Source organism: Myotis daubentonii, chromosome 1 (genome assembly GCF_963259705.1).
Source record: "Myotis daubentonii chromosome 1, mMyoDau2.1, whole genome shotgun sequence".
NCBI lineage: Eukaryota > Metazoa > Chordata > Mammalia > Chiroptera > Vespertilionidae > Myotis > Myotis daubentonii.
The window spans coordinates 36,619,272-36,634,507 of NC_081840.1; the positions used below are offsets into that span (position 1 = coordinate 36,619,272).

The 15,236-nt window shown below is 42.4% G+C and overlaps 1 protein-coding gene and 1 pseudogene across 7 annotated transcripts in view; one reads left to right on the forward strand and one right to left on the reverse strand.

Moving 5' to 3' along the window:
• The window catches only part of KTN1 (kinectin 1), a 568,362-nt gene that overhangs the window by 146,957 nt on the left and 406,169 nt on the right, over positions 1-15,236 (reverse strand). The gene's annotated exons all lie outside the window — the stretch shown is intronic.
• Positions 6,062-14,959, forward strand: LOC132234226 (gamma-tubulin complex component 3-like; annotated as a pseudogene).

The window sequence follows — 15,236 nt, forward strand, 5'->3', positions numbered from 1 at the left end:
TTTTAAAATTTATAAACTCTCTGGTATTTATCATAGACTTACCATATGTTACATACCATACATCATATTCAGTGTATTCCTATGGAAGTTTCTTGCATTCCATAATTTTGTAATAAAATCATATGTATATTCAGTTGAAATGTCTATAGCTCAAAGTATATTTTTCATGCGCAATTGGAAATTTTATGAAGCAATTCTTGAGGATAATGATAAAATCACTTACTACTGCAAAAGAAAATACCCCCAAAACTTAGTGGCTTAAAACTTTAAAAAACACCCTTGGTCTGTCAGCTGGGTTAAGGGCAGGGTCATGAAGTTCAAACACAGCTACTATGGAGCAAGTTTTGGAAGAGAGGGGATGTGGGTTGTGAAATACCTCTAAATTGTCAACTACAACTGTAATTCCAAGCAAGAGAAAGCAGGGCAATTTGAGTGTAAACAAAATGTTCAAGTAAAGAGGGAGTTATATTTGGTACTGTGTGTGGGATAAAAATGAGTAAGAAGAGCACAGCCAAAGAAGATACATTAACTGAAGTAAGCAAGGAACAGTGAAAGGGACAAGGAGATACAAGGAGATAAGGAAGTTCACCCTAGGTGAGATCACTGAAAGTTTTGAAATATTGGATACATAATTTAAAGTTGAAAAAGAGAAGTCTTGTTGAAGATTTGGAGACAGGAGGAGATGAGGTCAAAAAGGCAGGAGAGAAGCTGATGTTCAGTCACCTAGAATAAGTGAATAAGCAGTGAGTGTTTACTCTGTGCCAGACCCTGTGCTGAGCCCGGGATGCTTTAATGCTGTGCTGCTAGACTAGAGCATCTGAAGGGCATGCACTGCCTGGAGTTCGGCCAATGGCCTCTACTCCTGCATGTTACTGCAGGGAGAATGACAGCGAACAGCTCGGTGACTGAAGGGGGCGGGGGGGGGGGGGAAGGCAGATGAGAGAGCAACATCACCTTTAGGGTGAAATTTTACTTTTCATTGTTTAGTTTTCTCTACTTATAATTAAGGATAAAATATGGGTAATACTTTTCTTCCTTTGCAGAGGCATGGGAAATGTAAAGTTTAGTTTTATTTTAGATTGTTAAAAAAAAAAAGCCCAGCTGGTGTGGCTCAAAAGGTCACAGTTCAGTTCTCAGTCAGGGCCCATGCCCAGGATGGGGGCTCGATTCCCAGGGTGGAGCATGCAGGAGGCAGCCAATCAATGATTCTCTCTCATCATTGATGTTTCTAACTCTCACTCCCTCTCCCTTCCTCTCCGATATCAATACAAATATATTAAAAAAAAGAAAGAAAGAAAGAACCAGTGTCAAACATAAACTCTGTGGTATGGCCTCCAATAAGTCTCCATGGAGTGAGAGCCTTATACAAGGAGTGCAGTAGCTAATAATAACAACACTGACTGGATGTTTATTATGTGCCGGACACTATTATACAGGCTTCACACAAATTCACACATTTAATCCTCACCGTAACCAAATTGGTACATACTGTGCTCATCATCCCCTTTATACAGATGAGAAGATTGAGGCACAGAGAAGTTAGGTGCCTTGACCAAAGTTACTCAGGCAGTAAGCAGTAGAACTGGTAATTAGACCTAGAATATCTGGTTCCAGAATCCATGCAATATAGTGCCTCTTAATTGCTTTTTAAATGTTTAATTTATACCTATTGGCAATATTGGCTGGCTGTCTTTTTATATGTCTATCATCGTCAGCACTTCTAGCAGGTAGGATGCACTTCCATCTCCCAAAGTGACTAAAACGCACAGAGCCAAAGATACTTATTCTCAATACACTGTGTGTGTGTGTGGGGGGGGGGGGCAGATCAGAACGTGTCCTGGCTGACCCTTCAGTAAGAGCTTAAACATAAAGCTTAAAGCTCAGGCCATCTAAGGGATCTAACACTCTCCCTGAGATGCAAGACAGCCATTTCACTCTTAGCAGATGCAAGGCTCATCTCTGCTTACTGCTCTGCTGCCTCAGTGCCACACACACACACACACACACACACACACACACACACACACACACACACACATACACACACACACACTCCACTTGGTGAGCCAGCCTATTTAGTCTCCTCATTGTTACAGGGGGACTGGCACATCCAGCTCTCCCCTTCCCCCTCCCCGCCCAGATCACTTCTATCCTAGCTACTAAAAGCTTAGTTAACTTCTGTGCCCTTCTGAGACCTCACTCTTAGGATAGAAGTTCATGGTTTTGCCAAGGAACTGCCTGCTTGTTCAGAAACTGGGAAGGCATCTCACCCCTGGACTGGAGTTGCCAAACTGGGCCACCTTTGTTGGTGGCTGTTTCTACTGTAGCTGAGTCCTCAGCCAGATGCTAACATCAGCATGGGCGAGGGAGAGGTCGAAGCTCATTGCTCTGGGAAAGCAGGCCAAGCCCCAATTTTTTTGCAAATTTCCATTTTCAAAGGCTCAGTGTCAGTATTATGAATATCAAAGTATCAAGTTTCACTGTCCCATGTAAGTTGGCAACCCCTTGGCCTTTTTACATGAACCCTGGGTAAGATGGTGTTGAAGGTAGGCCTTCTGAGTTACAAGTAACAGAGAGCCACTCATGATACTTTTAAGAAAGGAGGGGTTTTGCTGTAAGTCTCCACATGGGTTAAAAATGGATCTGGGGCAGATCTAGGGACCAGGGAGCCATCAATCCCTCAGAAGATGCCTGATTTCTAATGTGTTGCTGTGTTTCTCGTTCTCTCTCTAGGCGGGTTTTTATTTCTCTTTGGCTTTTGCAGAACAGATTGAAAATTAAGTTCCTCTGAGTCATAATGGGTCAGCTTCTGCACCACATAATACTTCCTGAGTTCCTTCTCTTGGCATTTCTTACTTCACATTTCTGAAAGAGGGAATATACATCTTTTGAACATCAGAGATTACAAGTCAATCTTGGGCTGGGTCATCTCTCTTGTTTCTCTCTCTCTCTCTCTCTCTCTCTCTCTCTCTCTCTCTCTCTCTAACTCCCTCCCTCCCTCCCCTCTCTTCATCTCTGTCTCTCTCTCAAGTACAGATTGCCTCACTAGAAGCTACTATGGGCTGGTAGATACTATAAACATGTTTAATGTAGATGGGATATTTGAGGCTGAATTGAAACAAGCTCTTGGTAACATGGAATTACATTATAAATCTCCACAATTAAATTAAAGTGACACAATTTTTAAAAGTTTAATGTTCAAATTTACAATCATTTCTAGTCAGCCTTTATTTTAATCTTTAAGATGTAAGATTATCCATATTTTCCAAAGTTAATTCTTCAATAAAATCATGTACTATTTTGAAAGAAAGCAGATTTTTAAATGAGTACATTATCAAAGAAAAATTCAATACTACTTACAATCTCTTTCATCCTCTTAAGCTTCAAAAGTACCCCCAGCTTTTTCAATTTTTTCCCTGAAGTTTGAGTTCCACTGTCTCCAACCTTATTTTAATTTAGCCCAAATGATCATTACAAATGAAACTGCCAGAAGCAACAAGAAATGTTTGAAGGACTTATCCTTATTTGGTTTCTAACTTAGGAAGGACCTACAAGGCCAAGGTTCAAAAAAAGTATCCTCTAAAGATAATAATTTGTGGAAGAGAAATACAAATTCAAAGATGAAGATATATTTTAGCAATAAAAGGTGAGGTAGCATTAGTTACAAAGAATGAGAATGAATTTTCATCATTTTAATTTAAAATGTTCTTACCACAATCTAATCAAGAGCATCTCCTTCCAAAGACAGATTTCCATGGTAATTTTTGAAATTTCTTGTTCTGGATACATCCATCATTTCATCTTGCCCACAGCCCCTTTTTGGAGAACGTTTCCTGCTAATATCCCTGAAGGGGTAGGACTCATCCCCTTGGTAATTGTACCAATAGAGGGCATGTGAGTCAAGTTAGGCCATTCATATTCTCCTAGAAATTTGGGAAATTGAAACATAGAGACTGGATCAATCCACATGTTAGGCTCCAGAGCCCATATATATAATTAACTGGTAATAGAATTGGCTTTATAGCCAAATTAAAAATGTAGCTAAATGCCAAGTTAAAAGCAGCTGAAATTACAGGGAAGCAGACCCTAAAAGGCCTGTGGAAGAAGCTGGTTTCCCCAGGAAAGATGGAGCCAACCTGCAAGGAGAAGTAAAGAGAATATTCTGAGAAAGATCAAGAGAAATGATCTGCCTGAAGACGAGTTCCCAGAGGTCCCCAGCTGTGTCATTAATCATAGGATTTCTTCAGACTTTTACAATAAATTCCTCTTTATTTCAACTCGCTTGAGTATGTGTATGTGGGTTTTTTTTTCCCTGTAATGAGATTAAGATGATTCTGTTTTTATGTGCATATTTTTAATCTGGGTGAAGACTGAATTTAGGATGCCTCGGGAGACAGAAGGGGATGGCCTCCACTCCTGCCAGTGCTCCCTGAAGAAAATTGAAGGCAAACACCAAAGCATGCATATCTTAAATATTTGCAAAGAACAGCAGTTTCATCCAGAATGGGATTTGATGAGCAACTTCTGTGACTGAGATGGAACTTAGGAGAAACACTTTTCCTAATAAGATGGATGATTCAGTCATTGCAATTGTTCAGCAAATTATACTGAGCATCCACTGTATGTGCTAAGTCCTTGTGAATGGACCTGGAGCCCTTAGGAGATTATAAAGTTTCCAGTGGGACCATGAGTAAATCAGTTACTATATAATGCACCTTAGACCACTTAATGCTAAGGATGAGTTCAAATGGAGAGCACCGGGCTGGGGACTTGGGAGGTTTGGACCACATATAAAAAATTCAGCCCTTTCTTGCTTTAAACAAAGCCCCTTGAGCAAGCTTCTGAGATAATTCCAAACAAGTCCATGAAGATCTATTAAAAATGAACTAGTGTTGGGTACTAAACATACTCTAAGATGAAAACAGCTTTTTGAACTAGAAAGCAAACAAAAAAACTCACACATGTCCAAATGTTATATCCTGATAAGAAATACCATTTACTCATTAGATCCCTGTTTGTATTGATGCCTGAATGTCGTGTTGATAGATTCTGTAACCATCTAAGACCATTGTGACTTCTTGATCTCCTGTCATTAGTTTAAATTTGATCCTGTTAGGAACAGATGTGATCCCAAATAATGTCATTATAATTTGATAAGAGCATTGATAATTAAAAACCCTCAACTTGCTTTATGGATAAAGTCCACTAAGTCCTAACCCTGGAAACACAGTGTCAGTCTTTAAGCAATGATATATTTGGTGCCATGTTTGCTGTTGAAGAAAGGGGCAAACCGTATAACTTTCTGAATCCACAGCTCATGAGTAACACATCAGCTGTCAGCACAGGAAGCAAGTCAGAGAGAGCAGTCTGGCCAAGAGCTGAAGCTGTCCGTCACATCGACGGAATACAGAAGAACACACAAATATCCTTGGATTTCTACATCAAATTGCCTCTTTCTTCCTTGACAGCTCAAGAAACCCTCTTAGAATCTGTTAGGGCCCCAGCACAGTTGGCATTGGAGACTTAGAGGGGAAAGCACAAAATAGGAAAGTACTTAGAGAGCATCTTGTCCTCCCTAAGTGCTTCATAATCATAATGTTATGGTTGAGTGCCTATCAAATTATAGCTGAAGATCAAGCAAAACACAGACATTTTCAGAGCAGTTACTGCTCACTTAATGGTCTGGTAGGGCAAAGGATAAATTCTTGAAAATGTCAGGTATTCAATAAGTCATATTCTTAGAGAGAAAGGAAAAAATCCTTCCAGAATCCAGGCTCGTTACCTAAGATAAAAGTCATGGGTCATGTCCAGCAGGAATTGACAAAGAAAACACAAATGTTGCCACATTAGTCCCAAAAGCTCCATAATCAAACCAGGGGATTTTAGCTGTTGGGATTTATTCAGCTACGTTCTGCCAAATGTCATGCTATCAAGAAGCAAAAGACTCCAGCGGGGCCTTTTGGAGACGCCTGGAGCCCAAGGGGTGTGGGCCAGGCACAAGCACTGGGGCACCGCAGGACTCAGCGGGGGAAGGCGAAGGCGGGCTGGGGTCTGCTGCTCCATGAGGGCTCCCAACCAGAAGTCACAGACCGTCCTGCTGCAGAACCTGTGTTGCCGGATTCTGGGCAAGAGCGGAGCTGATGTAGCCCAGCAGTTCCAGGATGGCGACAAGTGATTGGCAGCAACTTTGCCTTAACTGTTAAAAGAGATGAAATTCTAGTAACTAAAAAAAATACAGAACTCACTCGATAAAGAGGCAAATACAGCATTGTTTGCAGGACTCCATAGAAACTTCACTCACAAGGAGTTTTGAAAAATAAGGAGTCATCTCTACCTCTTGCTGAGCCTTAGCGAAGATCCACGCAAGCAGCCAAACAAGGTTTCTAGCTACGCCATGTTATTTGCTCTCGCATCACCGAGAGATGCCCACTCGCCTCCCTGCTCCTGTGCCAGGCCTCAGACTCTCCCGTTGAACCACCAGGATCGCAGCCCCCCCGTGTCAGCGCAGGGCTCTCTGGCCCCATGGGAAGCAGCGGCACCAGCAGTTCAAGCCCACAGTCTCACCAAGGCCCCGGGAGTAGGAGACTGTTTTCCACAGCAGTTGGGGGTCATGTCTTGCATGGACTTTAACTGCAAGCCAGCCTTCTCTACAACCCGCTTCCTCAAAAGGCATCCCCACCACTGTTTTTCGCAATGTGACAAGGCCAAGGAGACATGTGGAAATTACTGAGGCAGCCCTTGTCAGAGACATTTTGTACGTATTCCAGGGCACAGATGGCAAAATCATCCAGATGAGCAACACTGAAAATTGTTACAAAGTGGAGGGAAAGGCAACCCTAAATACATCTCTGAGGGACATAATAGTCAGACTGGCTGAGTTGGGATAGTTACACAATAAAATCAGAAAATACACAGGCCAGAGGAGTCTAAACTGTTCATTTGGACTTGTAGGTCAGAGCTTTTGTGCTGCTTTGCCTCAGGAACTCAAAGAATATAACCGATTACTCTGTTTTACCTTCCCAGCTACAGTCAGAGGATGATCAGGGTGTGGATTTGGACCTTGAGAGTAGCCCAACACTCCAGTGCCTCCTGGTTTGGACATCCGATCCCAAGATAAGACTGAAGACTCTTGCAGCCCTGATGGACCACTGCCAACAAAGGAAAGGAGGTGACGTAGCCTCTGCCGTCCACACTACCTGAAAACGGGAGACCTGTACATGAGGTCCCTGGTGCATCACCTTCTCCGCTTAGTGTTGCATCCTGTCCTGAGCTTCCTTTACCGTTGGCTATAGGACAGGGGACGCGAGGGCATACTGTGAAGTAAGGAAGGCTACTCTACTGTCAGACTCAGATTTAAGAAGCATGGGACTCAATTACTCATTTCAGTAACGCGACCACACTTCATTTGAATGCCGCACATATTTTGTACAGTGATTCGAGAGCCAATTATCTCATTTATCGGCAGAGCTGTATTTGGTTAATGGAAAATTGTTATCCCATTTTTCATAGTGGGAAATTCAGCAAGGTCAATTCATCCAAATTTACTAGCAATAGCAGGTTTATGTCAAAGATAGGATGAGGACTCCTAAGCCTTAGTCCAGTTTTCCTTGCAGAACAGTATTATATGTTGTTCTCTTGCTTTGCATGATTACATGAAACTAAACTAACTGTGGTGTGAACAATTTTAATGAAATAAGTCACTTTCATTTGTACCTATGGTATAGTTAGTTCTGCTGTAATGCAATGTGTGTTCCTAAAACAAAAGTCACTGTGCTAAAATCTCAGAGTAAAAACCACAGGAATTCTGACAAGTGGAATGAAGCGGGGCATCACACTTGAAACCCTTGCCAGTGATGTGAAATTTAAAAAGTCTAGCAACTTAATAGAAGTTGTAGCACAGTTTTAGGCACATAATAAATTGTTAAGAAATATGTAATTTCTAATGAACAACAAACATGCATCTATCAACAAGTGAATCTAAGAATCAAGTGAATAAATAATCTGGTGATCATAATAGAATCAGGGACATAGAAAGGGATTGGACTGACTATTCTTGTGGGGTAAAGGGGTGTGGGAGATGCGGGAAGAGACTGGACAAAAATCGTGCACCTATGGATGAGGACAGTGGGTGGGGAGTGAGGGTGGAGGGTGGGGCGGGAACTAGGGGAGTTATGGGGGGGAAAAAGAGGAACAAATGTAATAATCTGAACAATAAAGATTTAATTAAAAAATTAAAAAAATTTTAAAAAAATATGTAATTTCTAGAATGAAAATGGCTTTTACCTTGAAAAAGCCTTGATGTTGGCTTGCAGACCTGGGCCAAGGAGGCTTGTCTGAAGCGAAACAGAAAGCTGTGGCTGCCAACACACACAACGGATTGAGGTGGCTTGTGAGTTTGAGATGTGTCTGTGTGTGCGATTTGTGGATTCCCATGTGGCTGGATTGCTATTTTCACCTGGTTTCTTGTGGGTGAAATTGCCCTTAAGCAATCATGAAATCTGTGTTATGCTCAGATAGTTTCCTAATGATCAGTTGTGCCATAACAAGTTGTTTTAAAAACAAGCACGATAGCAGAACCAACTGTATGTGGTATTATTTTGTGGGTGTTTTGGAAACACATACATAGCATTCTGTTTGTGCATATGTATTGTGCAAGTCGCTCAGTACCTTCCAGAATGGTATTATAGTTGTTCTTTAATACTGAACATTATTTCACTGTATGGACATGTATTTTATTTAGCAACTCTATTGATGGAGATCATGTTCTTTGTAGTTTTAAACCTTATGAACATTAAAATGAACACCATTTAAAAGAAGAAGAAGAAGCAAAAGACTCCAGAGTGAATGATTTTGAATGGACCCTGACACAAAACCCATCGAGAGTAGGTAGACTGTAGCTATGGAAAAATGAGCAGGTAAGTTGAATAAATATATAGGCAAATCTGATTTTGAATCCCAGGGCCATCCTTTGTCAGCTCTGTGACTTTGGGCAAGTTACTTAACAATTCTGAACCTAAATTCTCTCTTCTGTAAGATGGCTGTAATAGTACCTACCTCATAGGGTTATTATAACATGTGGAGCATAATACCTGGCATGTGGTAGGCAATCAAGAAAGATCAGTCTTACCTGGCTGGTGTGGCTCAGTTGGTTGAGCATCAACCCATGCACCAGGAGGTCACTGGTTCAATTCTCAGTCAGGGCACATGCCTGGGTTGTGGGTTTGATCCCAAGCTGATCAATATTTCTCTCTCACTGATGTTTCTATTTATCTCCCCCTTCCTCAATCACTAAAATCAATGAAAACATATTTAAATTCAAAAAGAAAGAAAGAAAGAAAGAAAGAAAGAAAGAAAGAAAGAAAGAAAGAAAGAAAGAAAGAAAGAAAGAAAGAAAAGAAAAGAAAAGATCAGTTCCCATTCCCTAGCATGGCCCAGAAATAATAAATGTCAATTTATAGTTTGCTTTTCATTATACTTTACCTATTTCTCCCATTGGATTGGAGAGACAATATTGTGGAATGGTTAAGCACACAGCAAATGGAGTTGAATCACCAGGGCTCAAAGCCTGTTTTATTGATTTCCAGCTGTGTAACTTCAGGCTTGTTACTTAACCTCTTTGCACCACGGTTTCCACTGAGGATGAACTGAATTAATACAGACACTTGGAACAGTGTCTGGCACATAGTGAACACGATAAGATTTCATTACTATCATTATTCCTACCGTTGATAACTGTATCCTGGATAAAATATGTACAAATCCCTTCAAGGAACTTATTCCAATTAAGTTTTTCCCTCCCGTTGTCAACTCCTGTCTTGGATAATGTTCTTCTTGAACCACTTCGGTACTTTCTATTTTTATGGCAGATTGTATTTTTCCAAGGACAACTGCAACAATAACTCCCATCTCACATGCTCTTCTGCAAAGTGACCTGTCACTTCTCTACAAATAGGTGGTGTGTCCCGCTCCCCTGGAATCTGGGTGAGTTTTTGACTGCTTTAGCCAATGGAGTGTGGTGGAGCAGAATCAATGCATCTCTTTTGTGCTTTATCCAAGTGATGCTTGGGTCATAACAGGTGATTCAGCTCCTGCCTTGTTTGTGAAACACTTGCACTTGGAGCCGAGACCGCCATGCTATAAGGAGGAAAAACCACACGGAACGGCCACACATAGGTGCTCAGGTCAGCAATACTACAGCTTAACCCCGGTGCCAGCTATGGGTGTGAGGCAGCCCCCATGGGACTGTAGCCCCGGTATTTGAATCACACGTAGCCTTTAAGCAAGCCTTCCTAGCTGAGGTCTCAGCTATCCTGAAGCAGAATCAATGCATCCCGTTTGTGCTTTATCCAAACTCCTGACCCGTAGAATCCAGGAGCATATTAGAAATGGTGGTTGTTTTAAGCTGCTCTATTTTGAGGTCGTTTGTTATGCACCAACAGTAACTGGGACATTTTCTTTCTAGGAGAAAGTTTCCATTATTTTAAACTTTCCTGAAGTGAACATGTGAAAAAAATTATTTTCGATGAACAAAAAATATGGCCCTCTTCAAAATAATTCATGGGAGTCACTTGAAAAATAGACATTTTAAATCATATTTTTCCTTTAGGAGTTGATGGGCAGGGCCTGGAACTGGTGTTTATATATTACATGTCAAAAAGGTCTGCATGGTTTTCCTCCTCCAACACGTGCACAATTATTTTTCTAGAACCAGAGTTCCCAAGAATAACGTCTTTTTTTTTTTTTTGGTAACTGGAACAACAGAAGTCTCTCTGGTGTTTTCTAACTCTGAAGTAGAAATCATTTAGAAATGGTCAAACAGCTGTATTCAATTATCACTGGGCATTTAAAACAGCTAGTGGTCTCAGGTTCAGAATTATTCACCGCCTCTTGTTAAAATGGTGAAAGGGCCTCTATCAACTAGCATGCATACCGCCTTTGAATTCCTGGGCGCCAGCTGTGCCGCTCTAAGCGCCGCATCACTGCGGAGAGGCCAGGCCTGCATTTAAAAAGTTGGAATACTTGTAACGAGGTGGAGACACAAGGCACCCGAAGATTGGGTTTGCACTCTGTTAAATAAGGACAAGGAATCCCACTTCTGAAAGGAGGCCTTCCTGAGAACAACCAGCTGTCCTGTTGTGTTTTGTTGTTTTTTCCAGGCTTCCCTGATTTCCAACCAGAAGTTTTAGTACTGGCTGACCTGAAACTCGACCACTCCTTCTTCCAGCACCTTCTTGCAGAGACCCCATTCCGTCCCGTCTGTGCTTGAGAACGGCTGTGTGCCACCAGCCGAGGACACAGAGGCCCGGTGCTGAGCAGGGCAGGACCGTATCTGCCACGAGGTCTGAAAATACTCTGGGCTCACTCGTTAGGTCTTTGAGTCCTTGTTCCTGATAAGAAGCTTCTTTTTTGTTGGCTCCCTCCCCAGTTCCTTCTACTGTGCAAACTGCTTGCCCCAGTACCACCCCTCCCCCCCATCCCCGGGCAGCTGTGATTTCTAGGAAGAGCTTTGTAGTTGAGACACCTGGATTTGATTTCTGGATCCTCTACCTACTAGCTGTGTGACTTGGGCAAGTTTCTTAAATTCTCTGGTCCTTAGTTTCTGAACCTTAAGAGCAGAGACAGGAATATACCTAACTTGCAAGAGTCTCATGAGAATGAAAGAAATAATGCATTATAACCACTTAGAAGAGTGGTCGGCAAACTCATTAGTCAACAGAGCCACCTATCAACAGTACAACGATTGAAATTTCTTTTGAGAGCCAAATTTATTAAACTTAAACTATATAGGTAGGTACATTGTTATTAACTTAATTAGGGTACTCCTAAGGCGTAGGAAGAGCCACACTCAAGGGGCCAAAGAGCTGCATGTGGCTCGCGAGCCACAGTTTGCCGACCACGGACTTAGAAGAGTGCTTACCCTGTAACTGCCTATTAGCTATTACTAAGAATAAAGGAATGTATGCAACAGATATTAGCAAGGAAGAGCTTTGGAGTCCAGATCCTTCTTCTTAAGATGCCCTTTAGAATTCAAAGTTATTCCAGGAGTGGGAGGAATAGGCAAAATTGTTGAAGTCAATACAAAATGCCCCCAGAGATCATCCTCAGCCCGACTGATGGACTTTGCCAAGATCAGGCCCCTAAGGAGGCCATGCCTTGCTGGTTTAACAAGTGGTGTGTGTTAGTGCAGACCCGGCAGGATTAGACACAGGGAGGCTAACAGAGAGCATCCCCTTCCAGGCTCCAGACTCCAGGTCCACCCTGGCTTTCTCACAGTGAAAACATACATTCCCACCTGCCGCAGGGGCTGGCTACTCAACTCAAATGTACACTAGTTCCTTAGGGAGACAGTGTATTCACTTCAGGCTTATGTAACAGGTCAGACCTAAGATCCAGGTGACATAAGCGTGCCGAAGCAGCACTGACTGAAGTGGTTTTCTGTGCCACACATAGCAGCAAGCTCCGGGGCTCTGGGAATGAACGTAAGGAAAGTGGTATTTGTCTTGAACTTCCCGTTCCCCTTTTCTCCTCTGCATCCCTCTCTCAATGCCAGGACAGGGTGACCCAGCCTCTACCAGGATCCCCGATGCACCACCGGTGGTACCCCACCCTCATATTCCCTCCTGAAAAATACCTGGGGCTCCAAGACAGCTCCCCCTCAGTTCTCAGTGCAGCAACTCTCTTCACACACATTTGTTACCTGGTTAGGCTAATTCACAGTAAGTTGTGAATGACTGACAAGTCTTGGGACTTGCACAGTGGGTTGAATAGTGACTCCCAAAAGGTATGTCCAAGTCCTAACCCCTAGTAGCTGTGCATGTGACCTTATTGGATAAAGGGTCTCTGCAGATGTGATGAAGTAAGTGATCTTAAGATGGATTAACTGAGTGGGCCCTAAATTGAACCCTAAGTGTCCTTATAAGAAAGGGAGAAGCCAGGGATACGAAGGAGAAAGACATGTGAAGACAGAGACAGATTAGAGCAAAGCAGCCACAAGCTAAAAACTGCCTGGAGCCCCCAGAAGCTGGGCCAGGCAGGAAGGATCCACTCCACCCCCCCCCCACCCCTACCCAATCTCCCCCCCCCCACCCCCAACACCCCGAGAACCTTTGGCAGGACCCTGGCCTGCTGTCATCTAGATTTTGGACTTCCTGCCTCCAAAACTGAGAATCAACTTCTGTTGTTTGAAGCCACCCAGTTTGTGTTAATTTTTTACAGCAGCTCCAGGGGATGAGTACGGTCAGCAACCCAGACCCCACAGCCCCAGGGCCTGCTGAGCACCTGAAGTTGAGAAAACTTTAGTAATGACCCCTGCCCCAAAGCTAGGACTCAGACAGTTCTGGGCCCTTCCGTTCTGCCAGTCCCCTAAAGGACTGATTGCTGTTGGTTTGAGTTTTAAAGAGCCCATGGTTCCAAATGCATATTTAACTGGTACAAACTGTTCCCCAGTTCCTTCTACGCCCCCATTCTGCACTTCATCTGCAGTGCTCGAGTGCCCTAGGTCCCTGTTTTCACACCACGATTGACTCAGAGAGAAGAGGGGAGGAGGCAAGGCTGCCTGCAGTACCATTAGATATGAAATCCTGATTTTTTGCAGTTTTTTAAAAATTTCTCTTTCCATGCTCCTTTGTCCAGACTCAACCGATACCACAACCTAGCCCTTCTCTAGATTGTGAATGGACACTTTAGCAGTGCTATTAATTCCATCCTTGTCATCTGTGTTTCAGCATATTCTTTAATTGAATGGTATTACCAAATTTGGTTCACAGTTCCCCATCCTCTAATTTTCAATAGCAATTATGCTTTCAGTTATACATTTCAGTGTGTTTCAGAAATGTTTTCTTTCTGGTGGGTTTACTGGGATCCTCCTTAAATTTCCCATAGCAATCAGCAGCCGACATCAGCTCACACCCCCATCACTTCCGGAGGATGCAGGCAGCTTGGATATCAGCAGCAATCTACCCGTCACTCTTGCCTTCATTCTCATCCACCCCTCGGAAGCGGCTCAAACATTCCAGCATCTTTATGAGGCAGGGAAGTAGGTGCTGCTGGCATATATTTATCGAGTGGTTTCCCCCGTATATAGTTCTGTACTCCAGTTGCTATAGAAATAAGCCAGAAAAATCTAACTCTGGATTCTTATGTTTCACATATTCAAATTTAGATGAAATGTGACGTGGCTACAAAAAAAAAATGCTATCTTCCACAAGATTGAAGTGTAAACCTGCAGTTTCATTGGCTCTAAAACCATCATGCAAAGACAGATGAAATAATCTGTCTGTTCCATGTTATTTTCTCTAGACCTGAGGGAGGGAGCTCCATTGGCAGTGAAAACTTAGTCTTGGGTATTCTAACTGCCCAGAAACATCATGGAGTGGGGAGAAATACAGAAAAAAGAGGATTACAATAGAGTGGTATGGCATACTTTCCTAGTGCTTGCGATGACAAGCTACTTTTGGTTTTTCTAGTATTATATCACAGAGATAGAATTCACTTGGAGACTAGCCAAGACTTACTGCTAGGCCTACGGGGCAGTACTAATAAGGCTGTAGTCCAAAATATGTACTAAGATTCAAAAAGAGAAAAAGAAGGAACCAAACCCAGCACTGAGCATTGAGAAATAGGCAGAATGCTCTATGTGTGATTGCCCTTCTTTTGAGCCAAGCTTTCTTATTTTTTCCTGAAAAGAAATTGAAAATCAATCTGGTACACGTACCACTCTTTAGCCTTTGTTACTGTAAAGGATGTGTTCAATTTAAAAGTTGTATTTCTGAGAATAAAGCCATTGGGAAATGGGAAATGGGATGGAGAGAGGAGAGAGAAGAGAAATAGGGGAGCATAAAAAGTTCTCGTTCTCATAAAAATATCTTTAAAATAGCATTTTCCCTTTAACCCATGATGTCTAGGAAAACCTGTACTTGAAAAAAACTCTTGAATAAATCCTTTCTCAGTTGAATTATAAGTCCCTTGTTGAAATATTTGGAAGGGAAATTGATTTGCATGAGAACAGTGAGAGGGGGCTTACACACAATACTTCTCAGTGATGTTTGCTTTAGCACTGCAGGGCACTTGGTGGATGGGTCCAGGCTTTTGGGTACCACAAGTCACATAGGTCAACCATGAAGGTGCCCAAATATGAGGGTCTCATTGAGAGTTGGATGGCAACTTGGACATGTTAACTATGGAGTGTAGAGATCACAGCACTTACCTTTGCTTTTATTGCCTTTGAAGGAGGCAGA